The sequence below is a fragment of the Lepus europaeus genome, chromosome 19, assembly GCF_033115175.1.
Source record: "Lepus europaeus isolate LE1 chromosome 19, mLepTim1.pri, whole genome shotgun sequence".
Classification (NCBI taxonomy): domain Eukaryota; kingdom Metazoa; phylum Chordata; class Mammalia; order Lagomorpha; family Leporidae; genus Lepus; species Lepus europaeus.
Window position 1 is genome coordinate 59,619,808 of NC_084845.1, and position 25,410 is coordinate 59,645,217.

Below are 25,410 nucleotides of genomic sequence, written 5' to 3' on the forward strand. Positions count from 1 at the left end.
GGGCGAGGGGCTTGAGGATTCTTAGCCAGGCCCAGCCTGCACAAAGTATCAAGGCAGGAACGCGTACTGAGAGCTTGTTTTCCCATAAACCAGAAAGCGGAGTCTGTGGCCAGACTGAAGACTGAGTTCCTTACCCAGAGGTCACCAAGCAGTCGCTTAGGGGCTTGAGCAGGGGAGTGAGGGAACCAAAATTCAAGTTTGAAAGAGATCAAGTTAGAGGGGCCGTGTGGGTGTGCAGAAGCCAGTGGGGTGGCCGTGATCGAAGCAAGAAACACAGCCCTGCACTGGGGCAGATGCGAGTGTTAGTGGGAGTTGGATTGACTGGGAGCCGCCACACTGGGGACCTGTCACAGGGGAGGGCGAGGGCGAACAGTCGCGGGAGAGACGCCCATGCCCTGGTGAGCAGCTGCGCCTGTGGTTGTGGTGGGAGCCCTGGAAGAGCAGCACGTTAGGCTGAATTGTTCTGGGGACACCGGGAGAATGTGTGTGTGTGTGTGTGCTGGGCTCTCAAAAGGGCAACCAGGCTGCAAGCCTGGAAGTTGACGGCATAGTCCCTCACCGAGTCAGCGGCTCTCTACCGGACAGCAGCCCTGTGCCTGGAGGTCTGGATGGCTCTGCCCGTGGGGGGAGCGTCTCAGTGAGTGAGAAGAGGGAGAGGGAAGGGCAGGGGGTCTGAGGCCAAGCCCTCAGGAGCTCCAGGAGTAGAGTGAAGAACCCACAAGGAGGCTGAGACGCTCGCCTCCACCCTGGATGCCTGTGGCACCTGCCCCCACCCAGTCAGCACAGTCAGAACCATCTCCCAACTTTGCCAAGTGGCCCTGGGGAGCACAGCGCCCCTGCCAAGACCCACTTACAGAGGGACAGAAACAGATTCTTCACCTCATTGGCCAGAAGAGAATTCCATATTTTCTTTCTAAGAAGGTGCGTAGTTTCCACAGGGGGATTGAAGTAGAGATCAGAAGTGGTGCTCGAGACCCAGTGGGAGATGATGGGTGCTCCCACGCCAGCCACAGCTAACTTGACATGGTGAACCCGAGTGCGGAGGTGCCAGTCTTTTTTTTTTTTTTTTTTTAAGATTTATTTTATTTATTTGAAAGAGTGACAGAGAGAGGTAGAGACAGAGAAGTCGTCCATCCACTCGTTTACTCCCCAGATGGCCATAAAAGCTAGAGCTGTGCTGATCTGAAGCCAGGAGCTTCTTCCGGGTCTCCCACACGGGTGCAGGGGCCCAAGGACTTGGGCCATCTTCTACTGCTTTTGCAGGCCATGGCAGGGAGCTGGATCGAAAGTGGAGCAGCCAGGACTTACACCGACACCCATGTGAGATGCTGTGCTTGCTGTACCACAGCACCAGCCCCAGAGGCACCGGGCTTAATCAGCTCTCTTCACCTGTGAGACTCTCAGGGAGCTGGTGGGAGGAGAGGCCTGTGGGAAGGGCGTGTCACTAGTGTCTTCTCTGGAGGACTGTACAGGACAGGTTGGGCCTTTCTGTCTTCTCTCAGCCTCTCTCCTGCCTAGAGTCTTTGGGAGCCAGAGCTCAGTGGCAGCCACATCGCCAAGCCACACAGAGCAGAAGCACAGGTGACAAGGCATGCTTGGTTCTTCCCTGTGAGCTCAGGCCCAAGGCTTCTTGGCTTACAGACCCCAGGGCAGTGACTGGCAGCATCTCCTGGGTGCACTGGGCTGGTGGGGATCCTCATTTTGCAGAAGGGGAAGTGAAAGGGAGCCACGTGCCCAGCAGGCTTGGTTGAAGCTGCCTGCAAATCCTTGCACTCTCCTAATTCACCACCAGCACTTTGTCCAGGCTGAAGGAGCACACAGCCTGGTGCTTTGAGGGGCCCTGAGCAGCTGGCACGTGGGCACTCCCGAGGCCAGACCACCCGGGTCCAGCTCCTCGTCAGACTCAGGTGGCAGGCGAGCTAGGGAGGACCCTCCATAACTTCCAGAAGCTTGGTATCTCTGGTATGGCAATTGCTCTTCTGGGGCTTCGACCTCTTGGGGGCCATGCTGGGTTCTCAGAAGCCTGGAGCCCAGGCCTCCTGGCCAAGCTTCGCTCCCATCCAGCCTGGCCTCGGAGGTTGCTAGCCCTTGGCACCAGCACAAAGATCCCAGGGAGCTAGGACAGGAGGAACCTTGTAGCCAAGCTGCTCACAAGGGAATGGGCCTCTCCCGGTCCTTTGCCTCATTTTTCCAGCTTGCCAGCCCCCAGATCTCCTTACGTGTGTTATCAGCAGCTATCCAGGCTGGGTTCCTCTGGGCAGAGGCTGCCTGCAAAGCCAGCATGCCCAGCCACTGCTGACCAGCCCCAGGGTCCATGTCCTGGCCCCCTAGCCTGGGCTCTCAGGGGCACAGCACAGCATATGACGGGGAGGCCCTCCAGCAGAGGCTTGTGGGACCCCTGGGGTGCCAGCCTGCCCTCCCGCTTCTTCGTCTCATTTCCTTTTCTGATGAGGACTGGAAAGAACAGCAGGAGAAAGGCAGCTGAGCCTGACGGGACCCGCAGTGAGCAGACTCCTAACCCTGTCTTCAGTGTCGCACAAACCCTCAGGGGTGTCTCCCAGGCCCAAAGGCCAAGCTCTGAGAAAGCAAGGAAAGGGATTCTCTCCCACCCCGCGCCCCGGTTGGAAGCCGTTATCTGCAGCGTGCTTTGCTCAGGGCCCAGGAACAGCTGCCGTGCACGGTACAGAGGCATCCCGCGCTCCTGAAGACAGGCACCTGTCTTCTCTGTGTTGTGGAAGATGCATGGTCTCCCTCAGGACCCCAGGAGTACTTCCTGTCCCACACGCGGCTTTCCCAGGCCACGCCTCCGCTGGGCTGCGGGGGGGGGAGTGGTGGGAATGGGTCACCTGGACTCCAGCCAGGCCTGGGCGGGTTGGACGTCCTCTCCACGTCCACATGGCTTCCTTATCTGGTGGACATAGCAGTTTAGACTCACACTGAGCCTGGGAAAGCAGTGGCTCTGAAACACTCCGTTCTCAGCCAGCCTCGCTGAGACCTGCTCTGGTCCCAGGCCCTTCTAGGGACCACAGGGGCTTGAGGCCAAGCCACAGACTGAGCAAAGACATGGCAGGTGGGGTGCTGGGAGGAGGCTGGCGCTGCAGCCCCAGCTCCGTCCCATCCCATCCCCTCCCCCAGAGCTCGCAGAGGTGAGGCAGGCGGGCCTCCACAGCACCCAAAGCCCAAGGATGCATATAGTGTCTGCATCAGACTTGGGCTCAAGCCCCAGCTCCTTTCGTTGTTGGTTTTTCTTGATTGGCACACAGCTGTGTGTATGATCCATGAAGCAGAGGTGGTGTCAGGCCTGCCTGCTCTTTTTGCCGTGGGACATATAAGACTCTGCGTGGTCCCACGCGGCGCTGGTGCTTTGTGGTAGAGGGGAGCTGTGCTCCAGCCTCCTGGCACAGCCGTGGCTCCTGTCTCCCACGATCATCTGTGGGGAACGGAAACCAGACCCACGCGAGAGGGTGAACTCTTTAAACCCTCTGTGCCCAGAGCTGACCCAGCGCCCAGGGCACCCGCCAGCAGCCGTCCCGGCCCTGCTAAAACAACTGTGCACAGAGTAGGTGCTGGTGTGCACTGCCCTCCTCCAGCCCCGTCCCACCCGCCATGCTAATGCAGCCGGAACAGACCCAGGCCTTGTCTGCCCTTGAACCGTGGCCCTCATACGCAGGAGAAAAGGAGCTGAGGGAGAAAAGCCAGCCTCTTTGATAAACTGTGAGATGAACTCCAGCGTAACCCAACAGCTGGGATCCTTACAAGCCCGCTTCTGTGCCGGGAGGCGAGCTGCGCCTGCCAGCACGGCCCTCTGGCCGCTGCCGCCGCGCCTTCCCCCTCCTCTTCCTGCTGCCTTGCACGGAGCGCCTGCCAGAAAAGGCTTTCATTTAGCGAGCAACTGTGCTGCCAGCACCCGGCTGATGGGAGAGGGCGTCCCAGCACCTCCTGGGAGAAAGGGGCAGCCCTGAGATGAGATGGACAGGCGGAGGGGACGGGACGGGCCCCCAGCAGGAAGGGAGGCTTCCTTCATCAGACCGCTACTGCGTGCCGCCCAGCCATGCGGCTTCCAGTTCTTTCTGGTCCTCTGGTGCTCTTTCTGATCCCCCTCTCTCCGTGGTAGCAGGCAGGGCAGCCTGTGCCATTCCGCAAATGCTCAGAGAGGCGCGAACATGCTCCCCTGCTGCTGCCCCACCGGTGCCGGCGCTGCCTGAGTTTGCATAGCGCCCTTGTGTCGGGGAGGGGGAGGTGACCGGCCACTGCAGCGGGCAGCCGCTAAAACTGGGTGGGTTTTAATTGTGGGGGCTGGGGAGGGGGTGTCTTGTGCAAAGAGGCTCTCTTTCACGCTGTAATTGGGAAATTCCACTTTGCTGGCCTCCTCTGTTCTGCACTTGGGGACAGGGCCACCAGCTGGGGCCAAGTCCCCTCTGTGCCTGGGGCAGTCCACAGTGCACGTGGGCCGACCCCTCCCAAGCCCAGCTTCCCTCCTCACCCTGTAACCCTGCCAGGCTGCCTGGTTTCGGGGACCCCCTTACCCCAGGAGCCTTTGCACATGCCACCCTAGTGGCCAGCGGGCACTGGCAACCCCCAGCCCATTTTGCCCATGCTAATGGAAGGTGCGCAGTGATGAGGAACTGCAACGTGGGCTGCCTGAGCGACGAGGTTTCAGAAACACCGGCTTTGCCTCAGGCCCAGAACGTCCAAGAGGCCCCGCTCCACTCTCGTCTCGCCCTTAATGGACTGCACGCATTTGCTCAGGGTAAAAGTCAGTTGCCACGGCAGACACGTCCCAGCCGCCCTGATCTCCCTACCCGGGTTTCAGGCAGTTGAGGTCTTTTGCTGGTCTTAGCTGTATGGACTGGGTCACTGAGGACTGAGGGAAGGGGGCAGGACGTAGACCAGGCTTGTGGATTCTGCCAGGACGCCTGACTCCTCTCGGCAGAAGCTGCCCTTCTTGCTGGCTTTAATTAGGTCTGTCAGCTCCTTGTGTGACTCTTCTGGAACTTCCCACAGTCCCACCCCCACCCCACCCCCACCCTGCACCAGGGAAACCATTTTGGACAACAGGCTCTCGACTTCTGATCTCCTGATTGGAGACGCTGCTGCAGGGCTGGAGTGGCAGGGAGGCCCAAGAGCCCCAGGCGGACGTGCGGGAAGCCTGCCTGGGAGAACAAGCCAGGCGCCCTCCAAAGTTAACTCGTGTCCTGTGCAGGGCTCCATGTCCTCTGTCCCCAACCCCCGCCAGTGCTCACAGAACCTGCGGAGAGGGCCTCACGCTCCTCATTGACCCAGGGGTGGCGGGTGGGGTTGAGGGCCCTGGGGGCCAGCCCTGGCTTTGCTCTGCCTCCTCCAGGCAGTCCCCTGGAGGAGGACACTCACACACACTGGCACTGGCTGTGAGAAGGGCCGTCTTTTCTTCTGGAAGATGGAAACCACATGTGATGGGCCGGGTTAGGCCAGGCTGGGATTAATGAGGTCCTCGGGGGCAGGGGGAGGAGTGGGAGCGTGAGCTGGAGGGAGCCCTCCTGCACGCAGGCCCTGGGAGCCCACAGCTTCAAAGAGCCCCAGCGCCATTTTCCAAGGGTCTGCTCTCCTTGAGCAGGGCCTGTGGGAGGTGCGAGGCCACAGGTGAACTTGGTGGGGGGGAATGTCCCTCAGGATGGCCTCTGTCACCTCCCCCACTGAGCCAGGTGTTGCCCTGTTTCCTGGAGCCCCTGGGGTGGAGGGCAGGGCTCGGCAGCAGGCTGGTGCGAAAGCCCCTCATCAAGTGATGGTGGTGACAGCGTGGCCCCTGTCCAGCCTCCCACAGAAGCACACACTTTGTCGTCTCCGCTCCCCCCATGGCCCCCAGCCCAGGCAGCAGCAGGGCTGAGGGTGACCGTCAGGAGCTGTTCCCTGCGCCTGAGAACTCGGCTGTGAATTTCTCTCCAGCAGTTTGTTTGCAGATGGCGCCTGCAGGCCTCTGGGTCTGGCTGCTTGTGCTTGGCCAGAGTGTGCCAGGGAACTCTGGGAGTGTGGAGTAACTGGGCCAGCCTGGTTAATGAGCAAGTAGGCCGAGTGCACTGAAGTGCAGCATCTCGGGAGCGGGGCCTGGAGGGTCTGAATTCCCTGCCCCAGGGTGGGGGAAGGGGCCTGTGTCTGAGACGGGACAGGCAGGCGGATGTCCTCGTGCTCCAGGCTCTTGAGCGCCTCCTTAAGGCCGCTGTGGAGCAGACCTGTCCGCTGTTGTAGGGCTTCTACCTCAGGAAGCGCTGCCCCTCTCCCTACTGGGCACTTCCTCGGGGACCCCCATGGGGTTCTCCTCCCCTCACCAAGGGTCCCCTGCGGCCCCACCGCCCTGGCCCCGAGTCTGGGCGTGTGACCGTGGTGTTGGGATTTCTGGCGGAGGTCCTCTGTGGCCCCTGGAGGCCCCAGAGAAAGGTGTCCCTCTGCAGGCCTGGGTCTCGTGTGGGGGAAGGGAGAGGGCCAGGACAGTGAGACAGGCATGGCAGGAAGAGGCTAGAGAGAGCACAGCACTCTGGCCCAGCGGCCTCCGCCCTGGCCCCGCCTGCTTCATTCATACCATTTGCAGAGCGGCACCAGAACCCACAGCTGGCAGGGCCCAGGGACTTCATGTTGTCCCTTCCAGAGAGGCACAGAGGCTGTCCCACGCCACGTGCAGCTGACCTGACAGTGTCTCCCACACACCGTGGCGGGACCCAGATCTGGCAGTCAGACCCCTGGAGAACCTCAGTCCTCATTAGAAAGCAGCCGTGCGCCTGTGACATCCTCCTGATGGGACCCACTCCTCTGCCGGCTGCTGCCCCTGGTCCCCAGGTCTCCTGCTGCTGCCACCCTCTCGGGCTGGGGTGAAATGCGGAGCGAACTGTGGCCATCCCTGGCTTCTCAGCCCACGGCCCCTCCACAGCTCGCCCGCCCACGCGCTGGCCTATGCTCGTTAGCCAGCATGGCCTCCTTGGAAGCCCCGGCACTGTGACAGTGACCCCTGCCGCAGGAGAGCTCCCTTCACTCTTGCTGCGGAGGGCACCCTCACCCTCCTCCCCCGGGGGCTTTGTCACAGCTGCCCCTCTCGTTCGCAGCTGAGCAGAGAGCGAGCCGAGTGAACTCGCGTCTGGGCCTCCGTGGTGGGCCCTGTGAGGTCTCTTTTGAGCCTGGCCTCTCACGTTGTCCTCTCAGAAGCTGCTGCTTAAGGGCTAGGTTTTGCGCCTCTCTGTGGTTCCTCCAGAAGCGGGGATCACCTGCGGCAGCCCCGCTGGTAACTCACATGTAACCCGCACGTAAGCCATCAGAGCCACCTCATTGTTCCTCAGACAGCACCGTTCTCTAGCCTGGTAATGGTGCCTGTGGATCCATTTCACTCAGCCTTGTAAACTTGTGATCTTGGGGGTGAGCATTTGGCCACATCCCAAGTCAGAAGGCCTGGGTTCAAGTCCTCGCTCCACTCACAACTCCAGCTTCCTACTAATGTGTACCCTGGGAGGTGGCAGGTGATGGCTCAAGTACTTGGGTCCCTGCCACCCATGTGGAGATCCTGGATTGGTTCCTAAGCTTCCAGCTTCAGCCTAGCCCACCCAAGCCCAGGCATTGCAGGCATGTGAGGAGTAATCCAGTGGATGGGAGCTCTCTCTGCTTGTCATCAGATAGACAGATAGAGGTATAGATATATAAATACACACATGTACACACACTGCGTGGGTGCCTTTCTCAGTCAGCCTGCTGCTGGCGTGTCCACTGCTTCAGAGAGCATGCCCTGGAAGCCCCACCGTGTCCCGTGAAGTTCTGACTTGGTATCACCATGGTTTTTCTGTCTCGCCTGTAAAGCCTGCTCCCTGTCTTAATTATATAATGCTTTGGGCCTCAGTAGCCCAGATGTGCCTTCCCTCCATCTCCTGATCAGGGTAGTGGGGCAGCCTCCCCCCGACCACTGCCTCCCCAGTGCCTGGGAAGCCTTCTGTGAACATAGACTTAAACAGCGTTCTGTGACGAAGCTGCGGAATCGCGAGTGCACCGCGGCTCAGCTCCGATCGTTCCAACACAGCTCGTGCGCAGGTGGAGAAATGAAACATTCCTAGCACCTTTCATGTCTCCTCCCAGTGACTGCCCCGACCTCCTTCCCCAGGAAGCCCTATCCTGGCTTCTAATGCTGTCAGTGCGTCTTGCCTGGCTTTGAACTGCGTATAAATGGAGCCATGCAGCTTGTGCTCTTTGGCAGCCTGGCTTCTTTTCATCCGCACTGGGCTGTGGGAGTCAGCTGTGTGGCTGCAGCAGTAGTTCACACTGCCCCAGAGCATCCCACCGCTTACCTGCTCCAGTGGAGGTGGACTGTGGTGACTGTCCATTCGGCCCTCCTGCGAATCATGCTGCTTCGCCAGTGCCTCATGCGCGTGCGCATGTCTGAGAGCTGTGTATCTAGGAAGTGCCGGCTTGGCGGGCGGGCGTGCGTTCACCTTGGGAGACCCTGTCCAGAGCACTCGGGCCAGTCCCTGCAGCAGTGTGGAGAGCTCCGTGGCTCACGCCCTTCCCAGCACTTGGAACCCCTGTAGCCATTCTGGTTGGTGTGTAGTGCAATCACCTGATGCCTTCAGCTTGCTGTCCCCGTGGACCGTTGAAGTGGAACAACTCATCACAGTGTGCTGGCCTTCTGGGCGTCCTCTTTTGTGACTAGCCCGTGCAAGTCATTTTCCCATTGGATTTTTAGTGCTTTTCTTTTGATCTGTGGTGGTGCTCTGTAGGTTCTGGATTCGAGTCTCTCCGCTGCATCACGTGCTGTACCCCTCCCTTCGCGGTGTCCTCTCCTGAACAGAGCTTCCTTTAGTGTGGTCCAGGCAACTCATGTTTCTTTGCACCGTGCACTTCTTGGGTTTTGTGGTACTTTCCAAGGAGACTGGACTCCTGGGAACCTAGCTCAGAGCCACCTGTTCTGGCTGGTGTCTGTGAAGCCTGCCCAGTGCCCTGGACACTGAGCCATCTGCCTGAAGCCCGGGGGGCATCATGTCCTCGCCCCCAACAGGCTCTTTGAGACCACAAAAGCAAAGACTCCTTATGGCCCCTGCCCCTCCCCAGCTGAATCGGAGGGGCCCTTCTTTCAGGCCAGCCTTGTTTTGTCCCCCACGGAGTGGCAGAGACGTGGCCGTCACATCATGTGGCCGTCACATCTCTGCAGGTCAGGATCCAGCAGAGAGCTCTGAGTGACCCAGGCAGGGTCCGTGTGCCCAGCCTGGCAGGGATGGCAGTGGCCGGGGGGTGGGGCTGTGAGGTCCCACAAGCAGCAGTGGCAGCACTGGCTCTCGGGGAAAGGGGCCGTTCCCATCACAAACCCCCAGACTGCCGAGCGCAGGGCCCACCACGTGGCTGCCTGCCCGAGCACGGTTTTCTTAAAGGAAAAATGAAGACCAGGGTCTTCGCCCCTCCCTAATCCTGGTGAGGATTAAATGGTACCACGTGTGTAAAGGGCTTAGCGGCGAGTCTGGCACATAGTAACTGTGCAGTAAGGACTACAGGAGTAACCATTCAGAAAGTACCATGGTAGGAATTGCGGTAGGCATCACAGGAATAAGTGTGGCGGCTGTGACGGTGGTAATTATGTAGTAAGTATCTCAGTGGGTGTGCGGCAGGTACTGTGGTTCCGTGGGGTTACAGGTGCCAGAGGTCAGGTACCCACCTTCAGCTGCAGGAGGTTCATGGGACAGAAATCCGGGCAGTGGGCACAGGGAGGCAGCCCCAGTGGGGAGGTGGAGCAGGTCCTACAAAGGCCAGCATGGCGTGGCACAAGGCAGGACTCCCTCACCACCCAACAGCCAAATCCTCTGCTGGTCCCCAGGGCAGGGGCAGGTGAGGCTAGTGTGTGACCCAGCCAACCTCCCTGGGGACTGCACTGGAGCAAGGGTGAGGCGGGGCAGCACAGGGGGCGTTCCCAGCCTTGTGGCTGACCCCTGCGGGGAGACCGCCTTCCCAGAGAGCAGAGCCTGAGTGTTGGCAGAGCAGCCACGTCCTCCTAGTGGGAACGTGTCCAGGAACAGCCCAGTCAGGCGGTGGCCAGAGGGATCCTAAGGACCAGCGAGTGTCTTTGACACAGCAGGAAACTGAGGCCCTCATCCTCCAGTGGGCTGAGGCCCGGGCTGGACTGATGGGCGGGGCTTCCCCAGCCCTGAAGGCATTTGGGGAGTGTGTGTGATGGGACATTTCAGAGGCCAAGCAAGAGCCCTGGGGAGTTGGCGAGAAGAGAGCTCCCCTGGCTGGGGCAGCGTCCATTCTCTAAGTCCTCTTGGGGCCCCCCAGCCCTGGGCACAAACAAGACCAAAGCCGTGGTTCCTGCCTTCACCAAGGTTGCCGTCTAATGGGCACACGTGGGTGACAGATCACAAAGAACCCACGAACCGGGTTGTGATTCTTGCCCCGAAGGGAACAATGGTTGGGCTTGGGGGTCCTGGGTGCGGGCCTGTGGGAGGGGTGTGCCCCCAGTTTCAGCAGAGCGGGAGCTGTGCCCTGGATCCGCTGTTTCCTCCAAGCATAGAATGCCCTAGTTTCCCCTCTCCTCCGGCTCCGCTGAAGCCGTGCCAAGAGTGGGCTTTAAAGGCCGCTGAGATGTGGCTGGGAGCCAGCGAGCCAGCGAGCCACAGAGCCGGTGCAGTTGTGATCTCGCTGAGAATGCTTATTGAGGAAAACCAAGGGGTGGGACTCGGGTTGTTGTTGTTTTTTTTTTATTCTTTTTAAAATTGAAAAAATCTGTTTGGTCTGTCCCTACCCCTACCCCTCCCACTCTCCCACCTGGCACGGCCCTCACCCTCACGCCTGCCTCCTCCAGCCCGCCCCAGTCCCTTCCCTCCCCTGCGCATCAGGAATGAAAAATACCAAGTGGTAGAAATAAGGAGCCTGGCCGTAGCCCGGGAAATTAGGCCACAGCTGTCGGGCGGGGCCGGAGCCCCTGCCTCTCTGAGGGTGGAACTGCTGGGGGCAGGGCTCGCCCCTCCCCCATGAGGATGGCAAAGTCCACCTGGCGGCCATGAGGGCGCTGCTGCTGTGCCAGCCTAGAGAGCACCAGTGGGGGCGGGGGTGGGGGGGAGCCGGGGATACCATGTGTCCCTGAGCAGCCCCTCCCTATGATCACCACTGGGGGCACCACCACAGGCAGAGCGGGCCCCTGTCCCCTGGGGCTAGTCATGCTCACAAGCAGCGTGAGGGTGCTCCGTGGGAGCAGATGGGGTGGGGGTGGGGCGCCCAGCCCACCAGAGCAGCTTCTGGAAAGAGATGATGTCTGCATTGGAACCTGCCACAGGCAGGAAGGAGGTGCTTCTGATCCAGCGCGGGGCCTTGCCCAAATCCCGAGGCCACTTCCCAAGCCCTCTGGAGAACGGGGAGTGGCTGGGAGCCTGGCACTGAGGAGGAGGCCAGCCCCCGAGGTGTGCAGAGAGCCACGGATGGCCTGAGCGGATGTGGGGATCCCAGGCCCCCGAGAGGAGAAGCCGCTGATGCACAGTCCCGCCTGAGCCTCGGGCTGCAGGCTGCGTGAGCTGCGCTGGAGGCAGCTGCTCTGGAGCCCAGCGCCGTGCCCCCCAGCGCTGTGCCAGCTCCCACAGCTTCCCTTCAGATGGAAGGGAAGGGGCCTGGGTTCTCCAGGGGGATTGGAGGAAATGCAGGGGAGACCCTCACTCCGTGCCCGGGACAGCTGTGGTCATACACCCTCTCCCCTGCCATGAGCCTCATAACATGTCAGCGACCCAGTTAAGGAGGTGGCCCGTGGAGCTCGGCTGACAGAGCTGGTGCTGCTGGAAGCAGACCGAGCTGAAGGAAGGTGGAAACCTCAGTGCCTCAGACGGCCCCGCCCTGGCGAGTCTGGCTCTTCGGGAGCCTCTGGCTTCCTTCTGTCGCTTCCGGTCCCCGTGAGTTCAGCCAGCGCCCCTTATCTGCCGTTTCTGCTGGCGAGCATCCGCCTTTTCCTTCCCGCCATGGAAGCTGAGCCCTCCTTCCCTGACGGAAGGGGCCGCCTCCCTGAAGCCCCGGAAGCAGGCCCCTGCCCGCCTCTGTCAGGAGCCCCCAGCCTTACCATTGTCAGGCCCCTCGCTGCCTGTCCTTGAAGCCTGAGCGGCTGTCCTGTCCACCCCCTTTCTCCTTGTGGCCCCTCAGGAGCCTGGTCCACACGGTCTGCAAGCAGCTCCCAGGGCCCTGACCCTGGGCAGCAAAACTTAGAGATGATGTGGCTCCTGCAGGAAACCCCCCCCCACCGCCAGGAGACAAGTGGTGGAAAGGGAAGGACAGACAACAGAGATGCCGCTGCTTTCTGCCCAGCTGCCCCCCCACACACACACAGCTGGGGTCATGACGCTCCCCTCTGGACGTGACTCTGGGCCGGCTGAGACGGGGCCAAGGAGAGAACGGTTACCTGTCTCCTGCGCGGCTCCAGAGATGAGTGTCTAATCGCAGCTCTCGGAAGGTCACAGCCTTCTCTTCACTTTGTGAGTTGTGAGAAAAGTTCAAATCTCTCTTCTCCTGGGCACAGCCCAGCCTCAGGCTTCCCCAGCCCGCGCAGAGGTTTTTGGGAGAGAAAAGATGGCCCATCAGAGATACGCCAAGGCAGGAAGCAGCCAGGCTGCACCCAGGCAGCACCGGCCCAGCCACTGCAGCTGCCTCGAAGGAGGGCGCCGCCCAGGAGTCCATCACTGTGTCTCTGGCTGCGACTGTCCCCACCCGCCACGACCCACGCCTGTCCCTCTTGCTCATCCCTGACTTGGCTCTGCCCTGACCCTCAGAAAGGACATCTGCCAACGCAGCCCCAGGACCCTTTGTTCTAAAATCGGAAGGGAGAGACTACAGGAGGCACAGTGAAATTTAGATGGCCCTGGGGGGGAGGGGGTGCCATCAGACGCCCGCTGTGGCTGCCGCACCCCTGTAACGGCGCAGCCCGCTCTCGCAAGGCCTGTTCTGTTCTAAGAGGAGACGGGGCCTGGTCTCCATTGATATTAAGCCTTCCCTCCTCTCCTGGCGAATCTATTTCAGGAGAAAGCCTCCCCTCGTAGTGGGCTCTCCTGCCTCAGAGTAGAGCCAGGCGCGCCTTATGCTAATCACTCCTTGCAAACAGGCAGACTTTGTAGGAGGTTTGCCTGGTTTTAGATGAAACATACGCCTTTGAAGCCAAGAGCCACAGTAGCTAAAAATACCATTTCCCGGCTGTTGATCCTCCCATTTGTAAAATGCATGTTTCCATTGTTAAGTAGGCAGCAGCCCCTCTCAGGGGAGCTCCGCCTCCCCAGTCCTGGGCAGGAGCCCCTAGCACCCAGCAGCTGCCTTCCCAGCCCTGCTGGGGCCCTGACGTTCCATGGGGGAGTCCAGGAGCGTCTCAAATGCTCAGGAGTCTAGAAACTCTCGCTTCTTGGTTAGAACGATCGAGCCGCGTGAAAGACAAGCTGAAGCACGGCTGAAGACCATGGTACAAAAAGCGAAAGGCCTTTACGACCACTGCCTCCGGAGAAGCAGCCTCTGGGGTCAGATTCGTGTTTTTCCTTCCAGAACCTTTTCTGTGCATTCATAAACACAGGGCTTGGTTCGCCAGACTCGGGGTCTCTCTGCGGTTTGCCTGGTTTCACCCCTCGCAGTCGGTGCTAAGCCAGGCACATCTCCCTCAGACTCTGACGTGGGCCTCTGGGGCACTGGGCCTCCTCACGTGTGGGTGTTCAAATCCAGCCCTTGTGAGGCCGCCTGATGGCTGATGGCTCTGCTCTGACGGACAGGGGCGTGCTCTTTGCGGGGAGAACCAGACCCTGGCCCCGCCCACCCAGCCCGGACTGCTGAGAAGGCCTGGCCTGTAGCAGAGATCTGGGCCACTTCTTCCTGGAGAAGCGGCTTCCATGGGCACCTCACACGTGGGGCCTTTCCCATTCCCGTGCGTTTAACCCAGTGCAGATTTCCTGGGCTGACTAGGAACATTGGGATGGAAAGCCTATTTCATGCATCTTAAAACTCTCCGACAACGGTTGATCACAAAGGGAGTTTTTGGGCCTTCTGGCAGGCGATGGGGGAGGCACAAATAAGAGGACCCCCCCCCTTCCATTTGGCCTCAGATACCTGGAGGAGCCCCCTCCCTGCGTTCTTTGTCCCACCTTGCTGCAGCGGCTCCTTTCAGACTCTCATCTTTTCGCCATTTCCCAGGCGGCTCTGCAGGGAGCCGTTCTGCTGTTTGCTCTTTGTTAGGCTGGTGGGTCTTAGTGTTTAACTTCCTGTTCTGTTTTCTCCCCTTATCTCCGTGCCCTTTAAGTGGGCACTTGTGAAAAGCTACCGAAAACCATCCCAGTTCATAAAATCCCACAAAGCCCCAGACTAAAGATGTGAAGACCAGAAAGGCGCTAATCGCTCTAAGTCCTGGGGTGGGAGTAGGGGTGGGGGTGGGGAGGCAGAGCTCTGCCACGGTCTGTGGAGGTCAGATGGAGCCGAAAAGGCAGGAGTGGTGTGCACCGGACCCAGCGCCCATGAGCAGAGCTTCCTCCCTCTGGGATGCAGATGCTGCCCGAGGAAGGTCGGGAGACAGGCTGGGCAGGCACGGGACTTGCCCATGAGTTATCTTTTTCCTTCTGTGTGAGTGGAAGTGGTCAGGGCTGGGCATAGGGAAGCAGTAGCTTGCCAGGCAGAAACCAGGACCTGGGGTCTGGGGAGGGGAGAAGAGAAGCGCCCGGGTCTTCTGCCAGGCTGGTGGCCACACAGGCTCTGAAACTGCTGCTGAGAGCTCCCCACTTGCCCCCAGAGTGGTGTGGTGGTGCCAAGGCAGCAGGCGCTGGTGAGGCACTATGGGGGCAGCGAGTGATGAGACCACAGTCACAGGCCTCCTGCAGGGGCCCTGCACGTAGCGGGTGGCTCCAGCCGGCTTCAGTCAGGGCCAGGGGTCCTGCAGTATTCCAGGCTTAGGGGTCCCCCCGGCTCTGGAGGGTGAGTTTGCAGCCTTCCAGCTGCCTAAGATCCCTGGTGAGACTGGTGGCTCTAGGCGAGGTGAGAGGTATAGAGCCAACGGCCAGGCACACAGAGCCCTCAGGCACACGATTGGAACGCAGACGCCCACACGTTAGTTCCTTGGGAGGGAAGTCGCCACAGCAGTGAGCCCTTGGTGGGTGAGTCCCTGACCACGCAGCACCCACACCACCGGGGACAGCTCACTTGGCTGAATAGCGAGGGTGGGGAGCAGCCCTGCCTCGGGACCACGGCCACGTGCACACCAGGGCTCTTGCACCTGTATCAGGCATGTGCTTTGAGGTTCGCGGGGCCTCAGCGTCAGGACTGCTCCATGTGTACATGCCGTGGTTGCCCAGGTTTCGGAATCATGGGAGGAGGTAAAGGAGAATATGAAGCCACAGCATGGTGACATGGTGACAGGAAGACCGGACATTGGCAGGTACAGGGGACCTGTACCTAGTGCTGCGGTTTCACAGCTTGGACGAAGGGCTGGGCCAGGAGGGGAGGTCTGTCCTGCTGTCGCCACAGCACACAGGACTCCCTGGCCAAATGGGAGCCTGAACTCTGGGTCGCTGACAAGTTCTGGCCTTGCCGCAGCCCTGGCCGTGTGACCTTGAACCAGTCCTTGGGTTCAGTCTCTGCGTCTGTCCTGAGAGGGGGTTGGAGGACCTGACCTGGCTGGAAGCAGATCAGGGCCAGGCTGTGCCAGCCCCATCGCAGGCAGAACCTCAGCAGGGGAGGCTCAGTGTATCCTCAGGAGGAAATCCTCCCACACAGGTGGGCGCTCGGGGCGTCAGAGGCAGAGAAAGTTAGGGGTGCTCTAGTAGGCAGCCAGGGAGACTCCGGGACGGGAAATAGCCCAGGATGCTTTTCTATGGTAGTCTCAGCCCAGGGCTCACTAGTTTTGACCATGTCTCCCCCGACCCCTGGAGTTACCATTAAAATCCCCCTACCTTGGGGCAGGCATGGGGCGCAGCATCCCATATCAGAGTGCCTGGGTTCGAGTCCCAGCTCCACTTCCAGTTCTGGTGTCCTGCTGATGCACACCCTGGGAAGCAGCAGGCAGTGGCCCCAGTACTTGGGTCTCGGCCTCCCGCGTAGGAGACCTGCACTGAGTTCTAGACTCCCAGCTTCCACCTGGCCCCAGCCCTGGCAATTGTGGGCATTTGGGGAGTGAATTAGCAAATGGAAGATCTCTGGCCATCTCTCTCTGTCTTTCTGCTTTTCAAATAGGTGGAAATAAAGAAAATTTTTAAAATTTTAAATCCTCCTGGCCTGGGACTCATACTCAGGAGCTACAGCCCCCAACAGAGGTTCCTGGAAACCTGCTGTGGGGTCACCTCATGGACCTGTCTCTCCTGGGTCTAAGTTTGAGTCCTGGCTGTGAGAATTGCTTCCCTCCCATCCCCTTGGCGACAAGCCATCACCCCCACAGGGCAGGACTGAGTGTGGAGCAGACCAGCACCGTCCTGAGCAGGTGTGGTCAGAGCAGACACTAGGAGGAGTGGCCCCAGGGTGGAGGGGCTTGAGGAACTAGTTTGCAGATACCCCGCCCCGAAACCACAGAAAACTTCCAGAGAAGCTGGGGCTCCTGTAAATCAGAAGGCCTCAGTGACATCTATAGCAAAAGTGGAAAGACATTGTCCAACCCCTGTGCCAGGTGCGACTTGGAACCTGCAAGTTGGGCATGTGGCGTGTGGCAAGGCCAAAGTTGAGAGCCTGGTGCTGGGCCTGGGCACTGGGTGCAGTGCCACCTGGCCCGCGCACACGACATGCCTCCTGCAGAGAATGCGTTCCATGACAGACTGCTCTTTGTGGCCTCTACTAGGAAGGAAATGCTGGCTCTGGCTTAAAGGAAATCCCTGGGCAGCAGAAGACAGGAGCTTGGCTGGACCCAAGGCCAGGGCTCAGACATGTGTCAGCACTTCTTGACGTTGATCATCGTGGAGACAACAGGATTTCCTCTAGTGACCTGTCCCTTTATTTTCATGCTCTCAGAGTTCAGAAGATGAGACATGAAAACTCAGAAGCCATGCACCCCCTTCCCGAGGTGGGGTGGCCTCCACTGCAGAGACAGATTGTCCCTGTTGCCAACGCCTACCTGTTCTCTGGGACCCAGCCTTGTCCTCCCTACACTGCCTTTTCCCCTGTGTGGGACAGAAAGTGCAGCCTCTTCCTGGGACACAAGCCCAGACCTCACTGTGATCAGACATGCACTAAATGCTCTGCAAGGGCCTCCTTGCAGATTCTGACAGCGCCCCAGCCAGAACAAGACACTGCCCCCACCCAAGCCCAGATAGCACAGTGCAGGATCCGCCTGGCTCTCAGGACCCTTAGCATGTAGCGCCTCAGGCAAACTGCACTCCACAGCTAAGGAGAGCCAGGCTACCTGCGCCTCCCTGACTTTTTATTTTAATTATTTTGTTAATTTATTTGGAAGACAAAGTGACAGAGATAGAGAGGTCTTCCATCCACTGGTTGACATCCCAGATGGCTACAGCAGCCTTGTCCGGGCCAAGCCAAAGCTTGTAGCCAGGAAGTCCATCTGGGTCTCCCACATGGGTGCAGGGGCCCAAGCACTTGGGCCTTCTCCGGCTGCCTTCCCAGGTGCATTAGCTGGAAGCTGAGTTGGAAGTGGAGCAGCTGAGACTCAAACTGGTGCTCCCATGGGACGCCTAAATTGCAGTAGCAACTGCCCGCTGCCCAGGGGGGCCCAGGCGTGACCAGAGCTGAAGGAAGCTGAGCATTTGGGCATGGCTGTAGAAAGAAGATGGTTGGGAACAGCCAGAGCGAGAGGCAGGAGAGGGGCGAGGGGGGGGCCCATGGCTCCAGCAGAGGCTGGAAGGGGACTGGAGAAGCGCCTCGCATGGCCAGTCGGGGCTGGGCTGACCAGGGTGATGAGAACTGGGAAAGTAAGACTAAGCAGGCCATCCCCTTCTCTTCAGTTGGAGCGGCAGCTCCTCGCAGTGACACCTGCCCTGGAGGGCTCACGCCAGCCCAGGTGCCTGTGACTGCCACTGAGCCTGGCACTGGCTCCTCCTGGACAGGGGGACAGATGGCTAAGGACAAAATTCCCCTCTCTTCCCTGTCGTCCACCCATGGCCCTCCCTCCCTCAGTCTCTTTCCACCTGCTGCCAGAAAGACCCAGAAAAACAAATCGTCATACCTCCTCCTCCTACTCCCGAAAAACTTTTAAGTGTATCAGACACATCGACTGCATTAAACACGATGAATTTTTAAGGCATGAGTTGGCAGAGTTACCATGGCTGCCTCTGCCCTGAGGGGCGCACTGGCGAGGATTGATTGAAATAAATAAAACAGATTTACAATGTTCATGCTTGGGAAGCCGAGAGTTGGAAGGGAGGAGAGCGAGGAGGGGCAGGGTACAGTCAAACTCCAGGGCTTTCTGAACTTCAGCAGGGAGGCCGCTCCTTCCTCTCCCCACCCCAAGGCTCTTGTGACCCGAGAGCTGCTTCCTCTGTGAATTCCTGAAGGACCCCAGCTGGTGTGCAGGGCTGCAGGCCAGGAGGAGCCCCTGTGCCGGTGGGAATGGCTCTGGCCCTCTGCATTTTCTGGCCTTGACCTTGGGTTGCACTTGGGCTTTGTTGGCTGTGCGACTCCAGGCAGCTCCTAAGGAAGCCCCCGTGTGGCCTTGGCCCTGGGCCACTGGAGGGGATGTGCACACCTACGAGCAGCCCATGTGGAGGAGGAAATGAGGACTCGTCACTCTGCACAGTCCTGGCCTGGTCAGCAAGCCGCAGGCAGCTGGGGATAGACAGGAAGGAAGGCAGCCTGGAGTAGAGGGAGAGGGGAAGGAGGCTGGGCAGGGAAGCCAGGGTGGGGCAAATGACCCGGCGCTGCCTGGGGGGTGCATGGACACCAGGCTCCCGGAGCTTGGTGCCCTGCAGTGGGCTGGGGTGTCCAGCACCCTGTGCTCTCATCCACACCAGCCTCTGAGAGGTGCTGGAGCCAAGGCTGCCTGCCCAGCCACCCACCAGACCCCTCTCACCTGTCCAGACCTGGCAGTGGCCATCAAGGGGGCTCAGCTGCCCCCCAAAAGCTGGGTTTGCAGCCTGGTGCTGCCTGGCTCCATGGGGCTTGGAGAATTGGACCTGCCTGGGTGAGAGAAGCCATTAGGTGGTCTTCATGCCGGAAAGGAGTAACGGGGGAGAGGGGTTCTGCTGAGTGGGACAGCACACAGACCTTCCTGGACCAGGTGGCACCGTTCGTGCGGCCCGGCCTAACAGGCACCAATGACATCTTCCACACTCCCTGCCTCAGGTGGCGCTACCAAGGCCAGGTTGGGAAGGAACAGTGCCTTGATGGCAGGATGCAGACGGCCACAGGCCAGGCCTGGGGGCAGGGGGATAGCACCTGGGAGAGATCACTGGACAGGGCGGCCCAGCTCTGCGCCTGACGCCCAGTGTTGGCATCTCCTTCTGCCCAGAGTCCCCGACCGGTCAGCTGTTCTGCGCTCTGCTGCTGAGAGCTGGTGGTGGTGCAGTGAGCCTCTGTTTGGGCCAGTCAGGGATGTCACTGGCCCTAGAGGTGATGGCTTTGACCTCCATCTCGCCTGGAGTCACCTGCAGTCCACGCAGTGCCTGCCCATGCCCCTACCCAGGAGCTGCAGCTGACCAGAGGGGCAGCACTGTCAGGCAGCTGGTCTAGGGGTGTCCCTGCACCTCATCTCCGTCTCCTGCCCAGGCTGAGCACCCTGAACTTGGTGCCCAGGGCCAGACACCTCATCAGCCTCTGCCTTTGTCACTCTGTAAGGCTGGCCTGTGGTAGGGGCAGGAGGGGAGGGAGGCGGCCTGCACCACAGTCGCAGGCAGGGTTGAGGTGCCAGCCTGCCCCTCCTGGGTGTCGAGAGCCAGAGGAGCCTGGACTGAGAGGCCCCAGCCGAGGGACCTGGGAAGGATGGGCTGACAGTGGGAGAAGCGAGCTGTTTCACCCTGTCACGGCCGGTCCCACTTTGAGAGATTGAAGGGAGTCAGGTCATGGGAAGAAGTCTTTTCTCTTCCAAGAAGCCACAGGTGCGATCCAGATTTCCCAGGGCCCATACCTGCCTGAAGGAGCCTTCCTCCCAGCTGTCTGAAGCCCCACACCCTCAGGACTATGCCATGTGCTTCCCCCAGACTCCCAGGGTGAGCCCTGCAGCCCCGGAGCTGGCCAAGAGGAGAGAGGCCTCTGGCCATGGAAGCTGCTGTCTCCTCCCTCGACAGCAGCCACCCTTCACCCTTCTGCTCTGCTTTTTTTTTTTTTTTTTTTTTTTTTTTGACAGAGTTAGAGAGAGAGACAGAGAGAAAGGTCTTCCTTCCATTGGTTCATCCCCCAAATGGCTGCCACGGCTGGAGCTTTGCCGATCAGGAGCCGGGTGCTTCCTCCCGGTCTCCCATATGGGTGCAAGGGCCCAAGCACTTGGGCCATCTTCCACTGCCTTTTCAAGCCACAGCAGAGAGCTGGCCTGGAAGAGGAGCAACCGGGACTAGAACCCGGCACCCATATGGGATGCCAGCGCCACAGGCAGAGGGTTACCAAGTGAGCCACGGCATTGGCCCCTCTGCTCTGCTCTTAACCCCAGGAGGTCGGGGCTTGTCCTCCAAACCAAGGCTTGGCTGTGCCTGAGATGGTGGCCTTCCAGTTGCCAGAGGAGAAGCCCCAGTGTCCCCTTTCCCACAGCCGGGACAGGACGGAGAAGGCAGCACGGGCAGTAAAATGGTGTGACGCCATCTTGGGCTCTGGCCCCTGTCGCCATCTTGCACAGTGAGCTTCGGTCCTAAGCCCAGCCTGGCTCACTGATGTCTGGTGACTAAAAGGCCCAACCACAAGCGTCAGCTCCACCCCCACCCTAACGGGATTTGCTGCCCCCACTTCCCTACCCCCTGCAAGAGTATAGCAGGACCTGCTTCCTGCGCACGTGTGCTCTCTCTCTTGACCTCTCTCTCCTGCGCTCTCCCCCTCTCTCTCCGGCCTGTCGGGTTTCCCTACCCGACAGTAAACCTTAACTCTGGTGTTTGGTGTGTTTTGTGGTGGCCTTACAAGCACCCGGCTCCTTGCAGCCTCTGCTCTGTCTCCCTCCCCTTGCTGTGAGGCCAGCCCCCTCCTGCCGAGCTTAGGCCACATGCCCGGACTAGAGCCACCTGGAGGCCCAGGGCACCTACAAGGCTGGGAGGTTCCAGGCAAGGAGAGCACCTTCCACCATAGGCCACCTCCGAGGCCAGCAGCTGTCCCATGCTGGGCCTGCTGTGTGGGGAGGCTTGGAGGTATTGGCAGCAGAAGGGACAGTGACATGGAGGCTTATGTTGGCCTGGCAGGTAACTCCCAGAAGGGAGCCAACGGATCTGGGAAGGATTGCTGACAATGTGGGCAGGGCAGACTGCCTTTGGCCTTGGTAACTTTGGACACTGTCCCAGAGTGCCCCAACCCCTATGCAGGCCTGGGCCGTAACCTCTTTAAGCTGCCCCAGAGCAGCGTCTCCATTACTAAGGGAAACGGACACCCCAGGGGACTCAGACCAGGCTGTAGGCGAGGTGCTCCCTGGAGAGCTCGCAGTGTGTGGCAGAGGGAGCCAAACTGGGTCTGCCCCCAGCAGAAACCAGAGCTGGAAGTTGGGGAGCAGGTGCCTGGGCCACAGTGTGGGGCTCAAAGGAGAGAGGCAAGCCGCAGGCCTGGGGCTCTGGCCCAGCACCCTGACGGCCAACAGTCCCACTGCAGCCAGTGAGTGAGGGGGCTGCCTGTGTGGTCCTGAGTGCACCCCTCCCTTCCCTGGGTCATAACTGCACAACCAGGTCCCTTCGCTTCCTCCTGGCCCCCTGTGGGTTCCCTCCCACTCCACCTCTCTGCCTCATCCCAGACACTTTCCAGGCCATTGTCTCGTGGTGAATAGCATTTTAATACGGGCATTGGAAAACAGGGGCGAATGTTCAGTGCTTGCAAGCTGTGTTCCATTACTGACGCTGTGCGGCTCAAGCGGGCCAGGGAAGTGATGACGCCGCAGCCTGCAAGGCGGCCATCTGCCAGCACCCCACCCCCAGCCTGGGCAGGGGCGCCCCAGGGCCCGCTCTCGAGGAGCACTGAGGAGGGTTCGGGAAGCTGCTTCCTCAGAGTCCGAATCTTCCACTCGTCCCCAGCTGTGTGTGACCAGCAGCCCAGGACTCTCTGGGCCTCAGGTTGCCCTGCCCTGCCCTGCCCAGGCTGTGTGAGGACCCAGCAGGAAGCTCGGGGGCAGCTCAGCTGGACGCCGGCCCTGGCGTTCATGGCACCGCCTTTCCTTCCTCCCCCATCCGCATCTCAAGGAGAGGCCCTGGTGCCCGGTTCTCATTTCTGGGCTCTAGGATGGTGGCCAAGGCAGCCCCTGAACCTGGGGAGGACCCAAGGCTCTGCCTCTCTGCTTGTCTGTCACCCCCTGACTAGCTGCAAGCAGGCCCTTCTGGTGCCTGGCATCTCGTCAGGGGTCACATGAGCTAACTGCACTGTCACTGCTGTCCCTGTCAAAGGCCATGTCCTCCCCAAAGCTGGGGTGACACAGGTGCTGCCCTTGGCAGAGCCCTGTGCTGGCCCCAGGGCAGCCCCTGTAGGCTCCCCCTCAGGGCAAGTGGAGCACTGAGGCTCTGAGGCTGGGCCGCACAGGTGCCCCACTGCTGCTGCTCCCTGGGTCCCTGTTGCTGGCTTGTCCCCTCCCCCTGCGGGGCCTCCATTAGCAGTATGCAGAGGAGACCCCTGTGAGGAGGCTGGGGGAGGTGTGGGGTGGCTGCTGCCTCAGGCTGTCATGAATGCCCTGGCTCCTGGGGTGAGCTGACCTCCCGGTCTCCAGTCTCCGCCAGCAGGCCAGCAGGGGAGGGAGAGAGCTCCCGAGAAAATGAGCGCGGCAGCCCAGCCCTGGCCTGGCCTGGCTGGTGATAGGGTCAGATACAGCATCAGAGATCACCTGTTTGCAGCAGGTACAGCATGTGGGAACCTACAGCGGGTGTGCATGGGTGCGCCAGAGTCAGGGTGGGACTGTGTGGGGGCCCGTCCAGAGGCCTTTCAGCGGGACAGCGAGGTTCCTCCGTGCGGTGACGTCCAACAGCACTGGCTGGGCAGCTACTGAGGGCCAGGTTGCCGCCTTTGTTCGAGGCATTTGAGGGTCACAGACAAGGCTCTGCCCTTCGCAGCACACCGTCTCGAGGGAGGCACAGACAGGAACCCAGGAAACAGTGCATCAGCACGCTGAGTTCTGGACGCAACTGCCTTGAAAGCAGGAGGACTGCATTAAAGTGGGGGTGGGCGGAGGAGGTAGCAGACCGGTGGCAGGAAGGAGCTGTCCGTGCACTAGTTCCCTGGTGGAACAGGCCGTGTCTCTGGGGCCACCGCAGGTGTGGCAAGGTCAGGAACAGAAGAAAAGTCAAGACGTTGGAGCATCAGGAGTAGAAAAGGATGGGTGTCAGCAGAGGCTGGAAAGGAGCCCGGCTGAGGGTGTGAGCCCCACAGGCTGCGGGGAGGTGCCAGGCTCGTATTAGAGCTGGCGGGGAGCCGGCAGCAAGGCTCAGGCCAGGGAGGGCCCGGCTTGGGTTGGCACTTTTTAGGGTTGCTCCAGGTAGTGCATGGAGGGTAACCTGGGCGGGGGGTGGTGAGAGAAGCACCAGGGAGACAGACTGGGCCATGTCTCAAGGTTGACCAAGTTGGGGCAAGCGTTGTGGCACAGCAAGTTAAGCCAACACGTGTGACACCCACATCTCATGTCACAGTGCAAGTGTGAGTTCTGGCTCCTCCACCTCAATCCAGCTCCCTGCTAAATGCACCCCCGGAGGCAGCAGATGATGGCTAAAGTGGTCGGGTCCCCGCCACCCACGTGAGAGACCCAGACAGAGTTCCGGGCTCCTGGCTCCAGCCTGCTGCAGACTTGGTTGTTGTGGGCACTTGGGGAGTGAACCAGTGGATAGAAGATACCTCTCTGGCTCTGTGTCTCCGCCCTTCAAATAAAAAAAAAAAAAAGATTGACCCAGCGAGGGATGGCAGACACTTGTCCCAAGCAGTGGTGGTTGAGGCAGGGTGAGGAGCCCCAGGCAGGAGGTGCTGTGAAGGCAGAGCCCTTGGCACTGCCAGTGGACCCACGGTGACTTCTTGGTTTGAGCTTGAGTAGCCGGCGGGACAGTGATGCTGTTTATGGCTTAGAGCTGGGGGTTACGTCCACAGGGATACCAGGTCCTGGGTCATGGCACTGCAAAGCTGGAAATGCCTGTTAGGCAGCGAGGCGGCTGGCACAGCCAGAACACCGTGGAGAAGCACACATGGGAATCTCTGATCTCCAGATGGCTTTGAACACATCCATAGTACCCCAGGGGGCCACCAAGGCAGACTAGAGAGGAGGAGGAGGCGTGATCAGTGAGGTCAGAGGAGAACCAGGAGAGGGTAGGGTCAGCATTGGCCAGGGAAGAGCATTTCCAGAAAATGCTACCACCCCGACGTCTATAGCCGTCAGCAGGCCCTGCTCCCTAGGATACTGGGAGGCCTTGGCACCCTCCTCGCCTGGACCCCTCCCCCGCTTCGGCTGCTGCAAGTCCCAGCCGGGGCCCCAGAGAGTGCTGCCTGGCAGCACTCAGCTGTTGGCCTCTGTCATGGAGACGGCAGCAGCTGCAGGTGACGGGCATTTGTCTGAAGGCTCCCCTTCCTCCCCAGCCTGCCCTCCTGGAAGATTTCTGTCCCACGGCCCTGGAGACAGAGTTCCTCTGGGGGTGGGAGGCCTGGGCAGGCTCGGGGAGTGCTGTCTGATTTCTGCAGGATGGCCATCACCTCCCATCCTCGGACTGGAGGTGCCCTGGCCAGACCCTTACCTGGGGTGGCTGTCACCTCCACGGTGGGGGACCCAGCCCCTGTGCCGTGCACCCACCTCTGGGCATGGAATATGCTTCGCTTCTGGTCTTTAAGCAGCCCTCTGAAATTTTCGCCTGTTCTGCCTTAGCCATTGACCACAAGGGAGAGATGAAGCCATCATGGGCAGAGACATTGAGATCACACAGCTGGGGGTTGGAGTCACTGGGTTCTGGGATCCATGCCCAGCTGTCTGGGCAGTGGCAGAGGCCTGGTAGTGTGCACAGCAGGGAGAAGTGGACCCTTGTTCACATGTGCAGCCCCTCTCCCCGGAGCCCCTACACCACCCGCTTCCCAGCCCCCACTGTGCCTAGGCCTGGTTTGCGTTTCTCTCGTGGTGTCTTGCCCAAGCCTGCTGGTTCCAGCTGGGGCTTGGCTGGAGACAGCCTGCCCACTGTTTGTGCTTCGTGGTTTGGCCTCTCCATTACCAAATACTCTGGGACTTTTCCGGGGCTGGGCGTGGGGCAGAATCTCCTCCAGCCTGGCCCGGGACCTAGAACCCGGAGCCCTGGCTGGTGTTCGGAGGGAAGCAGCAAGCCAGGCCCCAGTGAAGCTCACTGACTTTCCTAGGAGTTCGCGACCCAGGGGAAGTGGACGTGTTCCAGGCATGTTGCCTCAAAGTGTGGCTTCACAAGG

At 60.3% G+C, this 25,410-nt stretch overlaps 1 protein-coding gene across 1 annotated transcript in view; it reads left to right on the forward strand.

Moving 5' to 3' along the window:
• The window catches only part of VAC14 (VAC14 component of PIKFYVE complex), a 101,148-nt gene that overhangs the window by 64,781 nt on the left and 10,957 nt on the right, over positions 1 to 25,410 (forward strand). The window lies entirely within an intron of this gene.